Source organism: Pseudonaja textilis, chromosome 2, assembly GCF_049901715.1.
Source record: "Pseudonaja textilis isolate UNSWEBS1 chromosome 2, rPseTex1.2, whole genome shotgun sequence".
NCBI classification, from domain to species: domain Eukaryota; kingdom Metazoa; phylum Chordata; class Lepidosauria; order Squamata; family Elapidae; genus Pseudonaja; species Pseudonaja textilis.
In genome coordinates this window covers 50,625,092-50,643,820 of record NC_141991.1, presented here as the reverse complement: position 1 = coordinate 50,643,820, position 18,729 = coordinate 50,625,092, and the positions used below count along the sequence as shown (strand labels likewise).

At 36.6% G+C, this 18,729-nt stretch overlaps 1 long non-coding RNA gene across 1 annotated transcript; it reads right to left on the bottom strand.

Annotated features, from left to right (window-relative positions):
• Window positions 1-506: 506 nt before the first annotated feature.
• Window positions 507-18,664, bottom strand: LOC148126850 (uncharacterized). The gene is made up of 3 exons (XR_015741404.1): window positions 18,461-18,664; window positions 15,267-15,316; window positions 507-730 (listed from the first exon to the last, which is right to left on the bottom strand). It is a non-coding gene; the product is annotated as an uncharacterized LOC148126850 (long non-coding RNA).
• Between the last annotated feature and the right edge of the window lie 65 nt (window positions 18,665-18,729).

The following is an 18,729-nucleotide window of genomic DNA, read 5'->3' as shown; positions in this document are numbered from 1 at the left end:
AATCATTTTAGTGAATAAAGTTAATTTTGGATATATTCCCATGTTTGGTTACTGATTTAGAAAGGCTCCTTTACCAATGGCAATGTTTCCTCTGTTTTCAACAGCTAGTCCTGGAACCACACCATCTAGCAGCCCATTGTTATTCCACATGCAACCTCTTCTTGCATTCGCCAAATCTTCTTGGATGCATTTTACTACAAAGGAGAGCAAGCAGAGGTGGTATTCAGTAGGTTCTGACCAGTTTGGGAGAACCAGTAGTGGAAATTTTGAGTAGTTTGCAGAATGGACAAATCCCACTTCTGACTGGAGATTTTACAATATCCTTTCCTTGCCATGCCCACCAAGCCACTCCCACAGAACTGGTAGTAAAAAAAAATTGAATCCCACCACTGAGACCAAGGCATGAACATTCTTCCCCATTGCATTAACTCTTATTGATATCTGTTCGAGATAGGAGTGAAAGTCAAAACTAGAAGATCCACAGGGTTCAGGTTAAGGCTACTTACAGAAAACATACAATGCAACAGTCCTGCCGAAGCTACAAATCTGGGAAGTACTGCATTGTATCATCATCATCATCATTGCCATCATCATCATCATCATTCATCATTCTAGCCATTGTCTATCCACTGCAGGATGAAGGCTTCTTCTGCATGTTTCCAATCAATACAGTCTTGAGCTTTCCTTTGCCAATTGGGCCTGCAATATTGACTGATGTCATCGCTCCCTACTGCATTGTATGTGTGGGAAAAAAGGAAAGGTCAGAAATGTGATAAATAATAATGTATAAAAAAAGAAAACAGTTTAAAAGCTGTGAATGAAGTACTTTTATTAGCGGGTATGCAGTATATTTTCTGAAAGTTGGACTAGAGTGGTCATTCAGGTGTCTTCCATTCTAGGGTGCCAAAATAAGAATGCGAGTACCGTATGTAAGTGTTCAGGTACTGCAGTCTTAGGAAAAAACTAAAATTACATTCCTAGAAACATAATTAAACATCTTTTTCCATTCTTCCTCCCTTCCTCTCCCTCCCACTCCCGATCTTTTCCTCCTTTGTGTGTGCTTTATTGGCACAGGTTCCACAAGGAATAAAATACTGATGCTGAATAATTTTCTAGCAAACATACAGCATTTTTTGTATTGAGTATATTTAACAGCCTTGGGGATTGGCTGTTTCTCATTTCTTTTGTCAAATTGCATAGAAACCCATTAATAAAATCAAATCCCATGTGTCTATTTTAGCTGTGACAGCACTACAAGCAATGTGTTCTGTTATCATGGTTTAGCTAAAGCAGAATCCCAAGGCTTTGACAGACAAAAACAAGGTGAATGTCTGTGCTCTAATAAACAGTGCATTTTTCACTTGATAATACAAAAATGCTGGATCAGAATAATATTTTATAATTATGTAATGTGAAGTTCATATAATGTGAAACCATCTTAGGTCTCAATAAAGGTATATTACAGAATACATACAATGCCCCAAATATTTTCTTTTTAATATGTATGTGTGTGTGTGTGTGTGTGTGTGTATACACACACACACACACACACATACATACAATCAAAAACTGATGGCATATTTATCTATCAGAGTTATCTATCAAAGCTATTGCTTACCTTTTGGAGTAAGCAATATTTTACAAAGTGCAAGAAAAGAATAAAAAACTTTAAGCCAAAAAAGGAAAGACATGTGTTAAGATAAAAAAAAAGAAAACAAAAATGAAACCCACTTTTTACCAACACCATTTACTCTACTTCATTGTACCTTTCCATTGCAGACCATCCCTACTTCCCACAATGTCCATAAACAGCTTCATGATTTTTTATTTCTTAAAATTCACACCTCTCCTTGTTTTAGGATCTTACCAACTCCTGGTACTGGTGGTTACCTATAAAACCCTACATAGCTTGGGACTGGGATACTTGAGGGATTGCCTTTTTTCAAGATTCTCTACCCATCCAACTAGGCCTATGATGTTCTTGTTGCAATTATCCACTTGGATTACTGTAATGAATGATAAACAAATCTATCTTTGGACAATCTGGAGCTTCAGTACACCCAAAACAAAGTAATAAGGCCACTAACTAGATGTTGCGAGCTGCACAGAATTACATGATGGGTGGCATATAAATTTAACAAATAAATAAATAACACACTGTTTTCATTGCACAATGTCAGTGTTTTAGTCAATGTAGCCTGCTTCAAATTCATTTAAAAATGGTGATTTCAGCTTATAAATTTTAAACTAGATTATAGAAAGTCTTCATTTTATTATCATATAATAATAATTTTCATTCATGTTGATCCAGCTTGACCATATCATTATATTTGGGTATTTTTCTCTGAATGAAGTTTGTGTGGTTGCAGAAAAAGATTGAACAAAAGGCTTTTTTGCAATTTTAACCATGATACGTACAGTCTTTTTAGCACTAGGTAAATGTTTTATTGTTTTGGTTGATATACTGTTTCATTTTGGAATTTTAAAAGAAAAGCTGCATTGTTTTTGGTTTTCCAAGGTTATGGCTTTAAATTCTGTGAGGACTATGTAAAGAGCATAATATATGTGTTGAGAATAAGAGTATGAATATACAAATATGAATACATGATTTCATAAATAAAAAATGCAAAGGTGGAAATAAATATTCTTATGGGAGATATGTTTGTGGGGTGGAAAGCATGTTGGAAATGATCTCATGCAGGTTACACAGTCCAGAATTTCTTACCAAAGATTTATCTTTCACAGTGCCATATTTCAGGGTCTGAGAAGAAGCAGGAAGAGACAAGGTAGAGTGATTGCATGCCAGTTGCAGCAGGACTCAACAAAAATGGTGCTCTTCTTCATCAACATCATCTCTCACCCCCAGGGATGCAGCGTGGTAAGCTATATATGACTCCATGTAGTCTGGGCTTCATCCTCCCTTATCCCCTGGCCAAGTAAGTGATTGCCTAGGGTTACACCATATAGCTGTAATTCCTGGCTTACATTAAAATAGAATAGATCATACCAGACTGGTGCTTCTTAATTCTACAACTCAGTTTAAAGAGGGCTGGGAGGAAATACTCTAGAAATAATGCATACATCTAATCCAGATGTTAAATCAGAAGTAAGCCATGTCATGTGTGCATGTATATCCTTTTATTCCAGTGGGAAGATCACACTCTCTAGGATTTGTTCTATTCATTGGAGTAACTCTCTCTTTTCCTTGCTTTTTTTTATGTGAAATTGCTGGATCAGTATAAAGGTAGTTAGCAATCAATATGGTGCTCATGCTGGGGTATTTCACAGATATTTCATCAATTGGTTTCTACTTGCTATTTTTATATGTTGGTGTCTTTGACTCAGTCCTTGACTTGTCCCTGCAGTTTTCTTGACAAGGTTTGTTGAAAGTGGTTTGCCTTTGTCTCCTTCCTAAGGCTGAGAGTGGCATCAGCCCAAGGTAACCCAGCTGGCTTTGTGCCAAAGGCAGGACTAGAATTCATGATCTCCTATATCTAGCTTAGTACATTTAACAATTGCACCAAATTGGTCCTCTTCCTCCTTTCTGCTTCAGTATACAGTGATTTGGAAAGCATCTGCCCTCCCAGGCAAAATGTGGTGGACATGACCAGCTCTTGAATGAGAACATATTTGGAAGAACGTCATCTTTTTTTTTTTAAAGGAAGACAAAGCAAGAAAGCAGGAAAGTTATCAAATTGAAACTGATTGAGTGGCATTTAAAAAGCAGCCAGTAATGTATCATTTTCTTCCATTGCTCAGCTACTTAAAAATGACGTTAAAATCTCCAGGATTCTATTGCATTCCCCTGCATGCCTCTGCACCCCCTCTCCCAGACTGGAATCTAAAAGCTAACCTAAAGTGAAATCAGATTGCTTGAAACATTGGTTGAAGTTTCTTCCTACCAATGTGGTATTCATTTGGACTTGGTCTCCTGTATTTAATCATAGCTGTTAAGCTGCCCTTTGTAGTGTAATTGCAAAATTGTACTAAGAATCTCTACTGGGAGGGAGGGGAGAGGAGGGAAGTTAAGTGTACCTTGCATTTCAATTCCTGCAGTGTAAATCAAAATGTGTGTAAGATCAAAACTGTCTCATTGACTCTTGGCTTTCAGCTAACATGTGGCTTATGCAATCTTCTTTCAAATGTCTTGAATATGCAGATAGGACAGAAGTTAGCAAAACGCTTGAGTTTTTAAAGTCTTTCTTTAAAAACTTGAGATATGTCCTAACTCTACACATAGCTGAGCTGCATAAAAACACGACGCTTTTAGCTTTTATCGTAGCACCAAGGCATGATGCTTGATTGGTTTCGTCTGTTTTACCTAAATTGAAATCGATTTAGCAATTATTTATCTTATCCGTCTGTGTTTTCAGTATCTTTGATTTGGAAATAAGCTGTGCTTTTACTAGAATTGGGATGCAACCTTAAATTCAAGAAGTCACTATCAAGAGGGGCAAAAATGCCTTCCCAGGGCGGTCAGTTTCTCCTTAATTCCTCTTTAGGGATTTCTAGTTGAACAAATGGATGAGGTCATGTGTGTCACAGGGAGCATTTAGAAGAAGTAAGGATGAAGAAAGGGGGATGTAATCCTCAGAACCAACTGATTAGAAAATGAAATCCTTTGAAGAATGGCTCTTTCAGAATAATCTTCTTGGAATCCTGTGATGTGCTTCCATCATTTTAGACACCTTAACAAATAGAACATAATCCTTTTGTCCAGGACATCAAACAGGCACAGTACTTAGAGACCAGCCTTGGGAAGTGTTAAGGTCCCTTTGCTACTACTGCAGATGGTTGGAGCAGGGAGTGCTCCCTCAACAAAAGATCCTAAAGCAATCAGACAAACTTTTTAATGCAATAGCTTATCAGCTTAATCGTATTATCAGCTTAATATAGCTATTTCCAGCGTGTTTTTTTCAAAATGTTTCAGATTACCATTATGAATATATTCAGTTTATGTAATCTTGTTTTCATTATTGAAGGCCAATGTAAGGTGTTAGGAATGTTAGTCACCTAACTCTTGGGTTGGCAATATATAAACCAGGATAGTCATTTAATACTGCTGTATCTCTAAGAGAATGCTGTAATTGTGATTGGCTGAGGTTCCTCCAACGGCCATAAGATGGAGCCAGAAACCTGGTTTGTTCTCTTCTTGCATTTCCCTATTGCCTTTTGCCTGATCATCATTCTGCTAGGATTGCTGTGAGTCTTGCAACTGTTAGCAAACTCTGTTTACTGAACTTTGTTTATGATACTGGACTTCTTTTTTGGATTATCCCTGGACTGATTATTTTGATTACTACCTGCTTTAACCATGTATGATTTGGACTGTTTGTTGGACTTTGTTTACCCATTAACAGGAGGTAAAACCTACACTTTACTATTCAGTGTATCTGTATGCTGGTTATGTGTTATTCCTCACCACTCTCACTATGTTTCCCTAAATGCACTCATTCTCCTAACGGGGAATACCTCAACACTGGTTATGGGCCCAGTTCATACCAGACTCAGATAACTGAGAGTTAGTGTGAATGCACAGTACCATATAAAGACAGCTGTTTACTATTTAATTGTGGGTTATTGTCCTGGTAAAGATGGCACAAGGCCCATCAACAAGTCTATCACTGATAACCTGGTTGAATGGAACAAACTATGTTTTCTGGTCTATGAAGTGCAGTCTACTTCTGCATAGGGAAGGGTTATGGGCTGCAGTTCAGGATCCACCAGATGTAAATGCTTGGGATCCAAATAATGAGGACAATGCCAAAAAGTTAGCTGATTTTAGACAGAACAACGAACACGCTCTTTGTATAATTGGACTAACACTGAGTGACCAGCAGCTAGTCCATATTCGTGGAGAAGAGTCTGCTGCTCAGTGTTGGGAGAATTTGAAGAGGATTTATGCTCGTGACAGTGTAGGTGCACACATACATCTTACACGTAAACTGTTTAGAGCACGTCTTTTGAAAGGTGGAAATATGTTAGCTCATTTGAACTTCATGAAAAGAACTTTTCAAGAGCTACATGAAAAGGAATTGATTATTTCAGAGCTACATCAGGTTTACATCATTCTTTCCTCATTGGATGAAAGTTATGATGATTACATATCTTCACTGGAAGTCCTCACCAGAAATGAACTGACATTGACTGACATAACCGGACGATTGTTAGAAGAGGCAAGAAGAAGGCAGGATAGAGACCAACTGAGAGAGAAACAACCATAGGAAGAGAATTTGTTTTCAACTGCCTATACTGCTAGGAAATGTTTTTCTTGTGGAGCTAGGGGACATATAGCTAGATTCTGTGAGAAGGGCAAATGACAGAATACTGGTAATCACCAGAAGGCTAAGAAGAATGTTAATTTAGCTATGTCTAGCAATTCAACTGTAAACCATGATTTGTGGGTTGTTGATAGTAGAGCATTGCGGTGCATTACTAGAAATAGACAGAGGTTTGTAAAGATATCCACAAGTAAGCAACATGTATCATTGGCAAATGGATGGAAGATGAAAGCATCTGGTGAAGGTACTACATATTGTTCATGTGTAAATGAGCATTTATCTATGTTATATGTACCTAACCTGAAATTTAATTTGTTATCAATAAGGGCTTTAGTTAATATTGGTTATATAGTAACCATATAATAGAGAAAGAGGGTAAAAGTGTTACTGCTACTTTAGAAAAAGATTTATATGTTATACACGATGACCAATTGTAGATGGCTAACTCGGTTTATAACAATGTTAAGCCAGAATGTATACATTTACTGCATAGACGTCTGGGGCATGTTAATTTCAAAATGCTGAAACAAACTGTTAAATTGTCAGAGGGGGTAAAATTAAAACCCTTTAGCAAGTACTTAAACTGTAATGCCTGTAATCAGGAGAAAAGCAAGGTTATGCCTGCAAACAGACTGAATGGGTTTAAGACCAAAGAACCTTTAGAGATTGTTTTTGCTGACATAATTGGTCCTAAAAAACCCAGTTTGGGAGGTGCCTGCTATGTTTTGAGTATCATTACTCACGGTACGGTTTCTGCTATCTAACGAAAAACAAAACAGAAATGTTCCAACATTTCTTTAATGGGCTAAGATTTGCAGAGAGAAAAATGAGACGTAGGGTAATCACATTAGTAACTGATAATGGGACTGAGTTTATTAACAACAGATTCCAAATGATGTTGAAATTGGCTGGTATCGAGCATAAGCATTCTGCACCATACAGGCCACAACATAATTTGTAGAACGAGGAGGGCAGAGCTGGCGTTGCAATGATATGGCATGCGAACTTGGAGGTCTGCAATTGCTGCCGATATCTTTGCTCCTGGACGATCCTATAGGATCTAAACCGTCCCGAAGAGATGGTGAAAGTGAAGGGCGCATCCTGTCAATCTCAGGGACATTGCAAAGTCCCTGGTAGATCTAGGAGAAGCTCTTCTTGCCAGCGGCAAAGAGGCAGCCATTAAAGCTGCTGAAGTTGGGACAGCTCCGAAACGGAAGAGAACAGAAAGAGAGAGTGTGCCGGTTTGGTGAGAACTTTTTCTTTATTCTAAGATTTGAAAGGACACCCTAAGGAAAAGAAAGAATCTGTAAAAATTTTGACAGAAGTGATTAAGTGGCGATTTTAAACAGGAATGTCAAAGTAATGTTTTTTTCTCATTGCTGGATTTTATATACATGATCTTATATTTTGAAACTGGACTGGTTTTTTTCTTTTCCATCTATTTTTTTTCTTCCTTTTTGATTTTGTAACCATTTTAGGTTAGAGTCTCCCATTTAGTTATTTCTTTTAAAAAAATATCTTTTTCTTTCTTTCTTTTTAGAAGAAAGCAAAGAAACTTTGTAACACTGCCAACTAGAGGCTTGGAAATATTCTATTTCTCTTGTGACCAGACAAAGCTGAGAAAGAAAGAACTGAGACTTCTTTTCAAGGACATTGCTATTTGATAAGATAGAGGGAAGAGCATGGGAGAGTATTATTACAGGTGCTCTTCTGGGTTTCTATCAACAGCTGAAGTCTGGTGTTGAAGTTTATATCCTGTTTCTCCAACAATATGGCCTCCCTCAATAGGAAGTCCCAGCATGTTTTATAGGCATGAAATGAAATTAAGCCCCTCCCCCCCAAATTAAGGCCTATATTAAAACATGCGAAATGGGGGGGAATGGGGGGGGGAACTTGCCATTAGGAAGTACTTTTGTGGCACACCTGGATATGGTGCTGCCTGCGTTGATCCCGATACTAAGTGCCCCACCAATGCCGAGGTCAACATCCAAGCCATCGCCACCCACCTGCCCAAAGATGCAAGACGGGGGGAATTAAGTCATCCCTGAAAAGACGGCCTAGCCATCTTTTCGGGGCTCAAAAAAAAAAATAAGACCCAGCCTTATTATATGAGAAACACGGTAGGAAAAGAAAAGGTGATAAGTTTCTGGAGAAGAGTGTTATAACAAGAGCCTTGGATAACTAAACAAAGTGCATTGTGTTTTCTTGATTTTTCCTAAGCTGTGCTACCCCTCCTCAACAGTTTACTTTTTGAAATAGCTATTTGAACATTTAGTTCTTTGAAACTTGTCTTTGCTTTTTTTTCTCTTTGTGCTTGTCTTTAGAAGTTATTTTTTTACGTTTGCTTTTTATTTAAAAAGAAAAGTTTTAGTATTGATGATTCCCTTCCTTTTCTTTTTAAGGGAGTAGCCTTTTTTTTCTTTTTCTCTTTTTGCCTTTCTGGCACTTTTGTTTTTCCATCTACCTCCAATACTGGTTTTTTCTTTCTTTTTATCTTCCTGGCTTTTTCTTTTCTTTTTCTCTTATGCAGCCTTTTATATTTGAGACCTCTTAATTGGATTAAGGTGTTGAAGAAACTGAAGAATTTTTCCTCTTTTTTTTTAGCTTTTTATTCTTCACTTTTCCGTCTTTTTTAGGATTTTACCACTTTTTCTCCTTTGTGTATGTTTATAGTTTTTTCCTTCATTTTTGAATTTTCATTGTTATCTAACTAATCGATTGGATTAAGGTATACAAGAACCTGAAGAAATTATTTTTTCTTTTTTTTAATTATTATTACTATTTGGCTTCTTTTTCCCTACTATTTTTATTTGGAATTGCAATTGGTTACTTCACAATTGGATTAAGGTTTAGAAGAACCTGAAGATTTTGAATTGTTTGAAATGGTTAGGAAATTAACAGGTACCGATTCTTCAACTTCTACTCCCTCCTCTCCACCATCTGGAGGACAATGTCCAATACAGACAATGTTAAGGCAAGAGAAAGAAAAAGAAAAAGAAAAAGTGACCCTGCAGATGATTATGCAAGGAATTCAAAATATCCAAACAAGATCAGAGAATATTGAAAAGAGAATAGAGAACATTGAACAAAGAACAGGGAAAACTGATGAAAAAGTCAAGCACATCCAACAAATGATGATAAAGCATGATGAGAGACTACTAAAAATTGAAGAAGAAGATAAACAAAGAGATAAGAAGATTGGAGACATTGATACCAGATTAAATGCTGTTGAACAAGATAAAAGTGGTATGCTGAGATGGGAGATGGACAGATCAGAATTTTATCTCAGATTCCAAAACATAGAGGAAGAAAAAGGACAAAATCTAGCTGAGATAATGATAGAAATATTGGCTGAAGCTTTGGAAATAACTGAAGAGAAGATGATGGATGGAATAGATAAGGTTTATCGAGTCTTCACAAGATACACAATGAGAAATAGCCTACCAAGAGAAGTTCACATCAGATTTACAAAGAAAGCCATTAAAATGCAAATATTGCAAGTGGCAAGACAGAAAACATTGAAATATAAAGATAAGGAGATTGTGGTTTTGAAACAAGTACCCAGAAGAGTGAGAGAGATGCAAAGAGAATACTGATTCTTGACCAAATTGCTACTTAAAAAAGAGGTGAATTATAGATGGCTGATTCCAGAAGGTTTAATGTTCACATGGCAAGAACAGAGATACAGAATTGATTCAATTGAGAAAGTTGAATCATTTTATACAGAATTTTTCAGAGGAAGAGGAAGAGGCAGAAAAAGAAATTTCACTAATTGAATTCCAAGAGGACTGCCAAATAATGACTGAAAAAGAGGAAGGTGCAGTAGGTGGAAAGGAGGAAGCCAAAGGACAACATGAACCAAGATCCATGAGAGCTGCCAAACCTAATTATAAAATATAACCATGGAAGAGAAAAAATTGATTACAATTAATATAAATGGACTTAATTTAGCTGTTAAAAGAAGGAAAACTTTCCATAAATTAGAGAAATTAAAATTTGATATAATCTCCCTACAAAAAGTACATATTAAAAAGCAATATGAACAATTGTTGATACAGCCCAAACTAGGGAAAATATTTACCTCCTTGGCACAATGCAAGAAAAGAGGAGTGGTTTTATATATTAATGAGACCATTCCAGCAAAACTGATTTATACTGATGACGACGGAAGAATACTAATGATGGAAATAATGGATAATAATACAAAAACACTCCTGATTGCAATCTATGCCCCGAATGACAAACAAGAAGAATTTTATAAAAAATTACATATCAAAATAATTGAAGTGGACTATGCTAATATAGTTGTGATGGGAGATTTTAATGGAATTGTAGGCAACAAACTGGACTATACAGCACAGAAAACAATAAAGCAAAATAGAAAGACTCTCCCTAAATCTTTTTTTTAAATGGTAGATGAAATAAACTTAAAAGATACATGGAGAGAAAGAAATGCTAAAACTAAACAATACACCTTCTACTCAAATAGACACTTATCATGGTTCAGAATAGATATGATATGGATGTCAACAGAATTGTTAACTAATATTCAAGAAATAAATATTGAAACGAGGGGGAGATTGAAACTATTGAAACTTGGGCAGATCACAATCCAATGACAATTAAATGGAAAGGACAAAGAAGAAGATCTAGATGGACGCTAAATAATGCTATTTTAAAGGGGAAAGACTTCACACAGTGGATGGAGAAAGAACTGGTTTTTTTCTTTAGAGAAAACAAAAAAGAAGATACATCAATCCAGAATGTATGGGATACAATGAAGACATATGCCAGAGGCTTGATAATAGACTATACAAGGAAAAGAAATACCATGAAAAGATTAGCCTCTAAGGCATTAGAGGATGAGTATAAAGAACTTGAAAAAGAGCTACAGAAAATGCCACAGAAAAAGGACATAAGTTAAAAATGGATATAATCAAACATAAAATGGGTCTAATAGAAAAAGAAGAACTAGTACAGAAAATTAGAGGTGCTAAACAGAATTACTATGAAGATGCAAATAAACCAGGTAGATGGTTAGCATATAAATTGAGAAAGGAGAAAGAATCAAGGAAAATATTGCAATTAATAGATGATCAAGGCCAAGTTTGCTAAGGTAGTAAAGAGAAGAAGGAAATCGTTCAAGACTATTATGGGAAACTATACACACAAGAGAATATTGATGAGGAAAGAGTCAAACAGTACCTACAGAATGCTAATTTACCCCAGATACCTAAAGAGATTGAAACAATGTTAGAAAGCAATATAACGATGATGGAGTTAACTGAAGCACTCAAGAAGCAAAATAATGGAAAGGCACCAGGCCCAGATGGACTTCTGGCAGAATTTTACAAAACATTACAAGAATAGTTGAATCTTCCATTGCTAGAAGTTATGAATGAAGTTATGTTAAAGAAGAGGATACCCAAATCATGGTCAGAAGCTTATATTACACTTGTTCCAAAAGAGGAGGCCGATCCATTACAAATCAAGAACTATAGACTTATTTCCCTACTAAATGCAGATTGTAAAATTTTTGCTTCAATATTGGCAGAAAGACTTAAAAATACTTAAATAATTGTATCCATCCTGATCAAAATGGATTTCTGCCAAAGAGACAAATCAAAGACAATATGAGAGTAATCTTGGACACTTTGGAATACTATGAGGCACATCCTGAAAAACAAATGGCTTTGATATTTCCAGATGCACAGAAGACATTTGATAATGTGAATTGGCGATTCATGTTATTACTGCTGGAACAGATGGGCTTTGCTAAAAAATTTATTCAAGCAATAGAAGCTATATATCATAAGCAAACGGCAAAGGTAATGATAGAGGGAGAACTGACAGACTCTATCGATATAAGAAAAGGAACAAGACAAGGGTGCCCACTATCACCTTTGTTGTTTGTGTTAACTTTGGAAGTGCTAAATAGAAATATTAGAGATGAAAAGAATATAAAAGGGATGAAAATTAAAAAGGAAGAATTTAAATTGCAAGCATTTGCAGATGATCTGGTTTTTATTTTAGAAGACCCACTAGAAACAGCATCAAAATTGATAGAAAAGATAGAGACATATGGAAAGGTGGCTGGTTTGAAAATAAATAAAGATAAGACAAAGATCTTAACAAAGAATATTCAGGTCATGAATAAGATCAAGTACTTGGGGATATACTTGACAGCAAGATGCAGTTCACTAAAAGAGAATAATTATATCAAACTTAAACAGCAGATAGTGCTAGATTTGGCGAAATGGGAAAATTTACAACTGTCATTAATAGGGAGAATATCAACAATCAAGATGAATATATTACCTAGAATATTATATTTGTTTCAAACAATTCCAATTACGCTTGGAAAAGATTACTTTGAAGATTTAAATAATATGGTGTTGAAATATATATGGCAAGGTAAGAAAGCAAGAATAAAGTTAAAACTTCTGCAAGATGCTAGAATAAGAGGAGGATTTGGTTTGCCTAATTGGGAGTTGTATTACCAAGCTACAAATTTGATGTGGGTTAAGGAATGGATAACATTAAGAAATACTAGATTGTTGACTTTAGAAGGACATGATCTGTTGTTGGGGTGGCATGCTTTTCTATGGTATTAAGAAACTAAAACACAGGGGTACTTTAGAAGACATTATATACGGGAGTCTGTGGTTAAACTGGGAGAAGATTAAAAGATAATGTTATTTGAAAATTTCAGTCTGGCTATCGACTATTGAAGCATTTTCTTATCCTATAATATACAAAAAGGAACAAACAGTTAGATATGGTGAAATATTGAATGAAAAGGGTGAACTTAAATCTATGCAAAAACTAGAGGAACAGGGTATAAAGATGAATTGGTTTTCATATGCGCAAATACATTCAAGGTATGATAAGGATTCTAAAACAGAAGGTTTCTATGATAAATTGACTGATTTAGATAAGATTTTGACAGGCACTGATGAAAAGGTGATTAAAAAATTGTATGGATATTTACTAGAAATTAAACTAGAAAAAGAACAAGTTAAAGAAACTATGATTGCTTGGGGGAAGAATTTTGGATATGGGATTGATCTAGAGAAATGGCAAAAATTGTGGTCTCAAAATTATAAAATGACAATGTCAACAGCATATAAAGAAAATTTGTATAAGATGTTTTACAGGTGGCATTTCCCCCCAACAAGAATAGCAAGAATGTTCAAGAATAAATCCGAAAAATATTGGAAATGTCACCAGACATCTGGCTCATATTACCATATGCAGAAAACCAAATTTGAGTTATCTATATACATTTGGAGCTCCAGCATGGGTGCATATTCCCTCACAAGTAAGACTGAAAGGGCAACATAGAGCTAGTAAATTATTTTTCATAGGTTACGAGGCCAACCATAGATCATTTAGATTCTGGGCTCCAGGCACAGCTAATATTTACTGTAGTGTTAGTGCTAAATTTTTTGAGTACACTGGGTGGCATAAACTAGAACAGGAATCTAACAATAATGTTGTTATAGACACCCAAGTAGTCTCTAATGATGAGATAGTTAAACCATCAATAGCCATTAAAGAGGAAGAACAGGCACAGGAGGAGGTAGAAGAACAGGAGTAGGTGGAACAGGAGAGTCCACCAGTAAGCCCTGAGTTGCCTAGATGTAACATGACCGCCAGATAGATATCAGGCTAATATAGTATGCCAAGTAAATGTAGTTCCTACTAACTATATTGAACTGAAACTGTATCCTGCTAAGGATCAGGCTGTTTGGCAGGAAGCAATGGATAAGGAACTGAAATCCTCACAAAGTTTGGAGGTATATGAAAATGTCAGGTTACCACCAGGTGAGCATGCCATAGGGTGTAAGTGGATTTATAAAATTAAGACAGGTGTGGATGGGACTGTTACCCATAAAGCCAGGTTAGTAGCACAAGGGTTCGATCAGTCAGCCAACAACTATGATGAGGTGTTTGCACCTAGTCTGAAGGCTACCATATTACGAGCAGCATTAGTATGGGCAGCTAAAAATAAATACACAATAAACCATTTAGATGTAGAGACAGCATATCTTCATGCACCGTTGCAACATACTATATATTGAAAGAAACCTTTGGGGATGAAAGCTGATAACAAAACTGATTGCTGGAAATTAAGAAAGAGTCTATAAGGCTTGAAGCAATCAGGCTATGAATGGAACCAATGCATAGTGAAGGAATTAACAAAGATAGGTTTTGTAGCTGGCATGGCTCATCCATGTTTATTCAAAAAGGAAAGTGATGGTATAATTTCATTGTTGCTATTGTTCACTGATGACATAGCATTAATCACTAACACTGAGCAAGAAGCTACTGAGATTATTTCACTGTTATAAAAGAAATTTAAAATAAAACATTTAGGTGAGATTAAACAGTATCTTGGTTTGAAAATAGATAAAACTAAGGGAGGCTACAAAATCTCACAGGCAGAGAAAATTAACCAGTTACTGAAGAACTTTAAAATGGAGCTTTGTAAGACGGCTAAGATGCCAATGAGCCAGGAGTTTAGCCATAGTGATGTGCAAAGTCCTGTTTTTGATAAAGACATTTATCAATCATTGATTGGTAGCTTATCCTATTTTAGTAATTGGTCTAGGCCAGACATAACATATAGTGTCAACCAATTAGCCAGGGTCAATGCTGAGCTACTGAAAGGTACTGGCAAGCTGCTAAGCATGTGTTGAGATATCTTAAACAAATGATGCATTATGCATTATATTTGGAGCCTAAGGATGAACTAAGCTTAACTGCGTATGCCGATGCAAGTTTCACTACAGACGTACCTACACATAAATCAACATCAGGTACTGTAGTATTATTAGGAAAGGTGTTAATTGGATGGCGACAAAAACATCTAAGCTTATCAACAATGGAGGCTGAATTCTCATGTTTGTCTCTATCATGTACAGACTTAGTATGTTATAAACAACTAATGATAGACATGGGAATTAATGTAAATGAACCTACTGTTGTATATGAAGACAACCAATCAGCAATTCAGATGACTTCTAGTCTCGCTGTAAAGACAAGATCAAAACACACCGATCTATGATATCTGAATGTGAGACAATGTGTTCAAAGTAAAATGATTATACTGGAGTACTGCATGTCAGAGAATAACATTGCAGATCATTTTACAAAAGCCCAAGGCACTGTAAAACATAAGGCTAGCTGTGAGGAATATGGACTAAAACTGTAAGGTTTTATATATTGTCCTACCCAAAGGGGAGAATGTTAGGAATAATAGTCACCTAACTGTTGGGTTGGCAATATATAAACCAGGATAGTGGTTTAATACTGCTGTATCTCTAAGAGAATGCTGTAATTGTGATTGGTTGAGATTCCTTCAATGGCCATAAGATGGAGCCAGAAACCTGGTTTGTTCTCTCCTTGCATTTCCCTATTGCCTTTTGCCTGATCATCATTCTGCTTGGATTGCTGTAGTCTTGCAACAGTTAGCAAACTCCATTTACTGAACTTTGTTTATGATACTGGACTTCATTTTTAGATTATCCCTGGACTGATTATTTTGAATACTAACTGCTTTAACCATGTATGATTTGGACTGTTTGTTGGACTTGTTTACCTGTTTACAGGAAGTAAAACCTACATTTTACTATTCAGTGTATCTGTATGTTGGTTGTGTGTTATTCCTCACCACTCTCACTACGTTTCCCTGAGTGCACTCATTCTCCTAACGGGGAATACCTCAACATAAGGACAGAAAATAAGCTTCCAAAGTATTGGTTGATATTGCCCAAATTCATTTGGAAGCCTTCTGTATATGTGTTTCCTTCTAACATTCCAAAGGCTAAATGCCTAAAATGCCTACTTTTTATATAGGTGCAGGATAGATAGAAAGATAGATAGATAGATAGATAGATAGATAGATAGATAGATAGATAGATAGATGGATGGATGGATGGATGGATGGATGGATGGATGGATGGATGGATGGAAGGAAGGATGGATGGATGGATGGATGGATGGATGGATGGATGATAGAGGCAGAGGTAGGTAGAGATATAAAAATAGAGATACAAATATAGATTTTTATTTTGATAGATAAAGTCTTAAGGCAAGGATGGGCAACTATGGCACCTTTATAACCTTGGACTTCAACTCCCAGAATTCCTAAGCCACCACTGGCTCAAGAATTCTGGGAGTTGAAGTTCACAGGTCATAAAGGTGTCATAGTTGCCCACCAGTGGTGGGATTCAATTTTTTTTACTACAGGTTCTGTGGGCATGGTTTGGTGGATGTGGCACAGGAAGAATACTATAAAATCTACAGTCAGAGGTGATATTTGCCAGTTCTCCAAACTACTCAAAATTTCCGCTACTGGTTCTCCAGAGCTGGTCAGAACTTGCTGAATACCACCTCTGTTGCCCACCCCTTATCTAAGGACTTCAATGAATTGACCACTAGACCTGGGGAAGGGGCACTTGGCTCAGAAAAGGGGACAAGCTTCCAACTGATGACCCATCCATAAGATGTCTCCAACATACAAGACTTGGTGTATATTCTGTTTACTCCACTTCTCTCCTATAAGGCCCCAAACTACAGTATATCTCTAGCATACTGTTGAGTGGCTACTATGTACAACTCTAACCCAATAGCTCGTATTACCCTTACTATACTTCAATCTTGCTGAATTGGAAGCCAGATCAAGTCACTCTAGCCCCATGATGGCAAACCTATGGCACGTGTGGCTCATGTGGCTTGCAGAGCCATTTGTGCGGGCATGCGAGCCCCAGGCAAACTTACCTCACTGCACATGCATGCACCTCACAGCTGATTTTCGGCCCATTTTTCAGCCTCTCAGAGGAAATACTGGAAGTGATAAAACGAGCCCATTTTTCGGCCTGCAAAGGCTGCAGAGGCTTCCCTCAAGCCTCTGGGAGGCCAGAAAAGGCCTCAAAAGGGCCAAAAATCAGCTGTGAGGCACAGTGCAGGTAGGTGTGGCAGCAGGAGGGAGGAATTGCATGTGCATGCACAGGGGGCATGGGGGGCATGCACATTGCTTTCTGGGTGCTGGCACGTGAGCATGCACAATTTTTGACACAAGGGCCCAAAATACTTAGCCACCACTCTAGCCCATACATCAGTCCTTCACAACAGAAAGCATGTAATGCTCATCTCTTATATTTATTAGATTTTTAAAATCTCATTTTTTATTATTTTATAAAGAATTCAAGGTGACAAACATACATAATTCTCTTTCTTTCTCTTCTTTCTTTCTTTCCTTCCTTCCTTCCTTCCTTCCTTCCTTCCTTCCTTCCTTCCTTCCTTCCTTCCTTCCTTCCTTCCTTCCTTCCTTCCTTCTTTCTTTCTCCACAACAAAAACCCTGTGAACTGGGTTGAAGGAGCACAACTGGCCCAAACTCATCCAGCCAGTTTCATGTGGGATTAGAACTTTCAGTCTCCTGCTTTTATAGGCCAACCTCTCAACCACTAATCACACATAGGCTCTATCACTCCTATGTTACAGGAGACCTCATAGGGTTCATTTGGTTTTTTTAACTATTGATGAAATGATAACTCTTTAGTTCTCTGGGTGCTAGTAATGTTGGCTGTGTTTTGGAGGCAGCATGTATGTTCATTTTACTTGTACAGAAACAATTATGGGAGGGGACTGTTGCATCATGAATGCTAATTGCGCTATTCGATATTTTTTGTTTGACAAGTATAATTCTTTTGCTAGTTGATCTTAGTGTTGGAGGCTGTTAATTTACTTGGGAAAAATGCTATATACTATTTATTCTTGTTGGTGCCTGATTTTTTTTCAATTGGATACTGCTCTTAATATGCCATCAACAAAATGCCTGTAAATTAGAAACTCATTTTTATATTAAGTCCCTCTTATTTCTTAATATTTCATGTTAACATTAATATTCAACATTAGACACAATGACACTGTCTTTTCTTTTACAGTGGCATAATTATTACAGTATGCCATATACTTTATGGTACAGTGACATAGCATCTATTATTCACATATCCAGGGAATTATATATCACAGCACACTGATTTGTAACGATGGTTTCAAACTTATTGTATCATTCTGAAGCACCTGATTTAAAAACAAAAAGATTAAAAATTGAAATCTTTATGAAAAGCAATGCTACAATATTTTAATGTAGGGTACCTTTCATTCCTACCTTGTTCTACCATTGTTTAGCATCTTCCTCCATATTAAAATTTTCAGTTCTGATGGCTGTTGTTCCTATTCTCTCTGGTTAGTTGTGAATTTGTTGAGATCTATCCTTTGGTTCTTCTTCTCAGTAACAAAACCTCATTATTTGATGATGTGCCTCACAGTCTTCCACAAACACCTCATGGTCCCTGACTTTTAACTGATGTTTGGAGAGGTTCCTGGCTTCTGCAATTCCCAAGAAGGCAATGACAAATCACTTCCAGGTTGTTGCCA